This window comes from Haemaphysalis longicornis, unplaced genomic scaffold (assembly GCF_048455015.1).
Source record: "Haemaphysalis longicornis isolate Haplotype H1 unplaced genomic scaffold, Haemaphysalis longicornis Haplotype H1 scaffold_5, whole genome shotgun sequence".
Taxonomy (NCBI): domain Eukaryota; kingdom Metazoa; phylum Arthropoda; class Arachnida; order Ixodida; family Ixodidae; genus Haemaphysalis; species Haemaphysalis longicornis.
The window spans coordinates 61775688-61783076 of record NW_027526385.1 but is presented as its reverse complement, the minus strand read 5'-3'; positions in this window follow the sequence as shown (position 1 = coordinate 61783076).

The window sequence follows — 7389 nt, the reverse complement described above, 5'->3', positions numbered from 1 at the left end:
CGGAGCCCGGTTCGGAGGTGCCTTCCCTACTGTAACACATACGAACACACCGTTGCTTGGCAATAGAACTGGGGCGCTATTCCAGATGGCCCAAGATAGCTCGGTCCCGAGTTTCCAGCTGCTCGAGTTAACAAAGTAGTGATACTACACCATCCGGTAAACCTCAAGTGATACCGGCGCAATTGCGACGGAGCACGCTTAGCATTATCATTGCGCCCAGTTGAGGTCCCTCACTTTGAAAAAGCACAGATTGCACGAACATCCGCGTGCAGCGCCGTCTAGAATCGAGTTGCAACATGCACTCCATTATGCAAAGTAGATAACCCAGCTATTCCTTTTAAAACTCCGGCCTGACCCCATCCCTCTTTTAAAGTTCCGCCCTGTAAAGCCGCGCGGGGCGGCTCCGATTTTCTCGGTGTTCTGTTCTTCCACTGAAATCTGTTTGCTACGTGGTTTGAGGGTGGCTAAAGCGCAGCTCAGCGCAAGCCCAAAGCCAATAAGCGAGGAAGTTCACTGTAGCGAAAGAAACCCACCCTTCTCGCGACCGTCAAACTGACAATCTTTGTTTACGTGCGGACGGCGGGCGTAGTATCAGACACCGCCCCTATTTACCATGTCATGAGTGTGTTTCAAAATTTTACGAGTGTGTTTTAGACGTTGAAGGTGTGTCATCTGTCGTCGATTTTGTTTTTGGTGTGTATGAATACGGCTGCCGTGGGAAAATCTTCTCGTTTTGGCCTCTCCTATCGTCCGCACTAGAGCGAGCACTTCGTTCGGACACAACCGCCCCCCCCGCCCCCCCCCCCCCCCTGTGACTGTGGCAGCATTTCACTGATGGATGCATGGGGACGTCATTAGTTCATTGTTTTCTGCTAAGCTTTGCTAACGGAGCATCTAATGCAAGTGACTTCGTGGCTGCGACTCTACCCCATCGGTGATGCGGACGCCATGGCAGCCATATTTGGGTGGGGCTTCGGTCGCTACGCCGCGCTCACGAATGGGCTGGGTGTGTGTGATTGACACGAGAACTCGGAAGAAGCTCGGGAGAGCTATTGTGCGGCCGAGTTTAACTCGTGACGCTCGTTTTGGCGGCTGCTGCGGCATGGATCAAGGTTCGCGGTCGCCGTAGCAGGCATATATCTATGCCGACAGAGTTTTTCCTTAACGGAGGAGGAGTTTCAAGCCCTTTTTCGTTTCTCGAAAGTACTGTGCATTGGCTGTGCAGCCATTTGACACCCGACCCCCTTTGCGACGACTTTGAGGCGGCTTTCGCTTCATAACTGCCGAGGAGAATTTGTTGCGTGCGCTGTGGTGTTACGCGACGGACACATTCCACGAAAGGGTTGGTAGCGACCGCACCAGCGACCGCCCTCAGTCGACAGTCAGCCGGTGTGTGCGCTATAGGATTACTGGAGACAAGTTTTTCGCCTTTTTTAGGTGGTTAGACGGACATGGCTTCCGCAGGTTCTACCATGCGTTTATCCACCTGCAGCCAGAGCGTACGCATCAGTCGCGACCGCTCCATGGAAAGAAGGTTTTCATTAAGTGGCCGTACTTCAGTTATCGCTTGCTAGCAAAACTTTCCGATGTGGCGTTGCGTGACCGTGCGCTTCATTTAGCGTCAGCGCGGCAGACGGGTTTCTTGAGGCGTTTCGTGTCACACCATTCTTGAGAAAACTTTACTCGCAGGATAGTAAATAATCACTGGCATGTGTCTATTATCGGAGGCGATATTTACGCATTTCAACGGGTTTTGTGCAGCGTCTTTGTCGTCTGGCTGGAAACGGATCATGAAAACCTTGTGAAGTGAAGATTGAGACCGACAGAAACAGCGTGACGCCAGAAGAAAAGTGAAGGCATAGAGTCCTTAAAAACCAACGACTGTGGAGAGCTTCGACGAACAAGAGGTGTGAAGAGCAAAGTGAAAAAGGAAACAAATTTGAAAAGCTGTGGCTGTTGTTATTCCTTTCTTCGTAGCACATCGCCAATTGTGTGAATTACCCGCCATAGAGGGCTTTGAGGAGCCAATGGGCACCGTTTTGAAAATTCACAAATCTGTGAATTCGAAAATAAAAGTTGTAGAATAATGCGTGACACGTGGACGTGATGGCACATGAGAATGACAGGCGCGCACCAGCTGCGTAGAACCACGAATATAGGGAGGCTGTGCTGCGTGCCAGTCTGCTTCCTGGTGAGTTCATTGGAAATAAAAGAGAAGAAACTGACGCAAACGCGGTACAGAAAAGAAGCCCGTCAAATGCCAAAACTGATGGCGAAAGACAAAGAAATAAAAGCGAGGAAAAATACGCAAGTGCAATATATCATTTAAAAATTCCCGCAAATGCAATTATCAGTATCTAAAAAGTATCACACGTACGATGTAGAAGTTGTTATTAAGTATCGCGCAGCTTTCGTCTTCAAATCACGTAAGCAGACTGAAGTGGTTCTAGGAAATTCCGTATCTGCAAGCGGACGGAGGGTTTGGATAGCACCGAGTAGCAAGTACTTTGAATGTGACGCGTTTCCATCACCCGCTTTTTAAATGCAGAGCATTTCTTTAACTCACATGTAGCGTCCACCGTCCGTCCGCAACAGCTCAGCGCACACTATAAAAAAAAGAAATAGTTAGCGGCGCCCGGTTTCGTTCCCACGACTCTCTGGCCGCAACGGGAGGTACGCGGTGCTCTTCCCACTACGCTACAAATCCGGGACAGGAGCAAATGTTACGAACGCGCCTTATGTCCTTGACTCATTCAAACTACGTCAAGAAGCTACTGATACAACGAAGGCACGCGAAGCTGAACGTCAACGGAAACGACGAACTGAAAACTTTAGAGGTGGATGCTGAATTTCCCGTGGGAAAGCTGTGGCGGGAAGCGCCACGCGCCTTGCAGCTCAACCAGCCCAGTCCGCAGCGCCTCTGATGCTGATTGTGGCAGGATGCCCCTAGGGATTGGCCAACCAAAGAATCCATCACGAGATAGGTTCGCGTTCAACCACCGTCGTCATCTTCCCGTAGGGGAACCGCCGAAGAAGAAGAACGAGAAGACAAAGCTGCGAAGAGGAGGGCGTGTACATTGCTCTCAGCCGGTGCACCAATGTCAACAACCTTTACCTCACCAAAGCTGACGCAGACTACCGATTCTACCACAGAGACAACATCGACAAGAACATGATGGACGAGTTTCGGTGCCTCGAGAACCACCGCCTACTCACCGTAACACAACAGTACTTGCGTGCCTTTGCCACCGGTGTGGACCCGGACGCGGAATTCCCGCTGGCGCTAGTAAAAACCAGATCACTCAACATAACGGCAACACAATGGAACCACACGGAACCGCCACGATGCTTCGCATCCTCATCAGGGTTCCCCACGGGAAGATGGTGTAATAATAACAACTTGACGTTACCTACTTACGATTCTCTCTTCTCTCTCAACCCACACCACCACCACCACACCAACAACACCAACACCACGGAAACTAACTATGATCTGCATTTACACGTGTCCCTCGCGCGGGGGCATGCGACGGAGGACTTTATTTTTGCCAGTCGGCCTTAGTCACGTGATTCTATTGTCTGCCACCGACAGCAGAAATGGGCAGAAACTGCTGCTTAGGACTGCGAATTTCAAACAAAAAGCTCATAAGAACGCCTAAATTGAAAATAAATCACTTTGTATTGATATATAGCTTACTAAAATAAAAGCGCGATAAAGTAATGTACTTGGATTTGCTTGCCGCCAGTAGCCAGCGGTGCAGCAGTGGAACGAGGTACATCAGTGAAAAACGCGCCACGCCTAGTCGCGCCCCCTTGGAACGCGCTGCTCTGAACCGGTTACGTCACCCCAATAATCCGCAAATAGCATGAATTGCATTTGTATAGCGCTTCAACTCCGCCTCGAAATATTATCATTAGTACATTACATGGGCGTCGCTAGAGCTCGTGTTTCGCGAATTTCGCTTAATCTCGGGCCTTCTGCAATAGGTGACCGGTAAAAAGCGCAAAGGCTCATGGGTGCGTCGTCTGCTCTTGCCATTTCCGGTTCAAGATCTCGCCTGGCTTCCCGTACGCCGACGGCATTTATGCGCGCGTGTCCGTGTTGTTTATTCGTCACACAATGCTTACCTTTCAGAGCAGCCCCTAGTAGGATTCATCGTTGTTAGTCATTGAATGCGCGATGCATGAGCGTTGTTGTTTTCGATGGAAAATGATAAACAACCACCACACGCTCGCGTGAAAGCCGCCGGCCTACGGAGGCCAGGAGAGCTTTCGAACCGGAAATGCTGGGACTCCGCGGGAGCAGACAATGCCCCCATGAGCCTTTGCGCTTTTAACCGGTCACCTATAGCTCCCCTGTCTTTCGCTTCGCAGCAAAAAGGCATCGCTCACCTTCTACGCGTCCCAAAATCCACCCATCGCTACTGCGTTACAAGAAACGGTGACGGACAAAGTGTACCTTCGAGGCAACACAACTTACACCACAGATCAACAAAATAGATCAGCGATTATCGACCGGACTAGTAAAACGGCACAAGGTAATTCTTTGCCCGCAGCCATTACTATACGCTCATTGAGCTTCCAGAACAAAAAAAAACACCGGAAAAGCCGGGTCCTCTTAAAAAAAATTGCCCCCACCTCCCCGAAGGGAATCGTGAGGAAGTGCGAATGCATTTCTTGCGCCGAGAGTACACGGCGTAGTAATTCTGACATCGCCTTGAGAGGCGCCCAGCCAGCGAACGGTCTAAACTGGAGCAGAGCGAGCAGGAGACTGTAGCGAGAGAGCGCGCGCGAGCCGACCCACGGAGGTCTGGCGGTTTATCGCTGCATATAAAGGGGGGTACGCCGCGCTGAGCGCGCCGAGCCAGGTGGCTGAGAGAGAAGGCGGGCGCGCGAGAGAGAGGGGTGCGCGCGCAGCTGCAGCCAGCGAGGAGAGAGGAGGAGCGAGCGAAGGGGGAGGGGGACGCGCGCAGCGGCGCACGGCAGCTGCCGGGAGAGGAGGTGGTGCGTGACGTCACGGCGCGGGTGAGGAGAGGGATGCGCGCGGCACACACCGCCGCGCCGCGAGGGAGCGGTGAGGGCGTGGCGTCCCGTGGTGAGTGACGTCACTGCGCCGTTGCTACCGACGCTCCTCTCCGCTCGGCGCCGTTGCTAGGGAGAGCAGAGCTGCGGACGCCGCCGCCGCCGGCGGTGGATGGTTTGGGGTCGCTTATAAAGTGCATCGCACTTAAAAATTCCCCGGCATTTCCCCGAGGGGGAGAATGTGAAAGTGCGAATGCACGGTCGTCGGCCCGCTTGCGGCGCTTGCGCTCGGCCCCCGCAGCCCACCGCCTCGCCGCCTTCTCTTCCATCTCTTCCATCGGGTTTGTAGTATCACGTGTACACCACGCAGTTATCAAGCCGCTATAACGCCGCTGACGACGTAGTTTGAATGCGTTAAAGATATGAGTGACGCACTAACACTGATATCAGCGTCGCGTCCGTGGCTTGGTCGGTAGAGCGTCGCGCTGCGGCCGCAAAGTCCTCGGATCGAAACCTGGCGCCGGTTGCTGTTTCTTTTTTAAATATAGAGGAGCACTGCGGACGCCGACGCCGCCGCCGCCGCCGGCGGTGGATGGTTTGGGGTCACTTATAAAGTGCATTCGCACTTAATATCTATAGCACTCCGACGGCTCCGCTAGGTGAGATTACCCGCCGTTCCAAAACCACAAAACGGAGCACAAAGAGGCATGCTTTGAACACTGTAAGAGACTTTCAGTCTCGAACTACGGCTTGTGGCTATTCGTATGGACAACCAAAAATTACACGGACTTGACAATGCAATACGATGTAAAAGTTATAGCCAGTTTCTTAAGAAAAAGATGGTTAAAACATAAATCTTTCTGCATGCAAAGAGAGAGATATTAAAGTCCGAAACCTACGCTCCTAAAGTTCAAAATCGAAACTGGCAATGTTCAAAGCCGCGTCCCCTTCAACTCCGAGAAATTCTAAAGCTAATTCCCGTGGAACGAACGCAAAGGAAATGCTGAGTGACCCGAACGCGGTGATACAACGTTCATGATCATCATCAGCAATTTGAAAACAATGCAAATGCGTCTTCCACTGCAATACCGCAGCGTGTTTTGTGTTTAAGGACCTCCCATTGTCTACGTGTGTGGTATGATTGATGTGACTTTGCGCAAACACATTGTATAAAGGTGACTTTCCTGTAGTGCGTTTTGGCGTAACTACATCACCATCAGTGACATGAAAATAAAAATGTCCTCCGTCGCATGCCCCCGCGCGAGGGACACGTGTAAATGCAGGGCATAGTGGGGTTCCGTGGTGTTGGTGTTGTTGGTGTGGTGGTGGTGGTGTGGGTTGAGAGAGAAGAGAGAATCGTAAGTAGGTAACGTCAAGTTATTAATATTACACCATCTTCCCGTGGGGAACCCTGATGAGGATGCGAAGCATCGTGGCGGTTCCGTGTGGTTCCATTGTGTTGCCGTTATGTTGAGTGATCTGGTTTTTACTAGCGCCAGAGGGAATTCCGCGTCCGGGTCCACACCGGTGGCAAAGGCACGCAAGTGCTGTTGTGTTACGGTGAGTAGGCGGTGGTTCTCGAGGCGCCGAAACTCGTCCATCATGTTCTTGTCGATGTTGTCTCTGTGGTAGAATCGGTAGTCTCCGTCAGCTTTGGTGAGGTAAAGGTTGTTGACATTGGTGCACCAGCTGAGAGCAATGTACACGCCCTCCTCTTCGCAGCTTTGTCTTCTCGTTCTTCTTCTTCTTCGGCGGTTCCCCTACGGGAAGATGACGACGGTGGTTGAACGCAAACCTATCTCGTGATGGATTCTTTGGTTGGCCAATCCCTAAGGGCATCCTGCCACAATCAGCATCAGAGGCGCTGCGGACGGGGCTGGTTGAGCTGCAAGGCGCGTGGCGCTTCCCGCCACAGCTTTCCCACGGGAAATTCAGCATCCCCCTCTAAAGTTTTCAGTTCGTCGTTTCCGTTGACGTTCAGCTTCGCGTGCCTTCGTTGTATCAGTAGCTTCTTGACGTAGTTTGAATGAGTCAAGGACATAAGGTGCGTTCGTAGCAAACAATTGCTCCTGTCCCACATTAAAGAAAAAAAAATTTGTAGCGTAGTTGGAAGAGCACCGCGTTCCTCCCGTTGCGGCCAGAGAGTCGTGGGATCGAAACCGGGCGCCGCTAACTATTTCTTTTTTTTATAGTGTGCGCTGGGCTACATGTGAGTTAAAGAAATGCTCAGAAAGAAATACATGTGAGGCGGACGCTACATGTGAGGTAAAGAAATGCTCTGCATTTAAAACTTCGCTTTCAGATCTTGATTTGTGGTATTAGAACATTATCAACGGGCGAAGTTTGTAGCGGGAGCTGCCGTTGAAC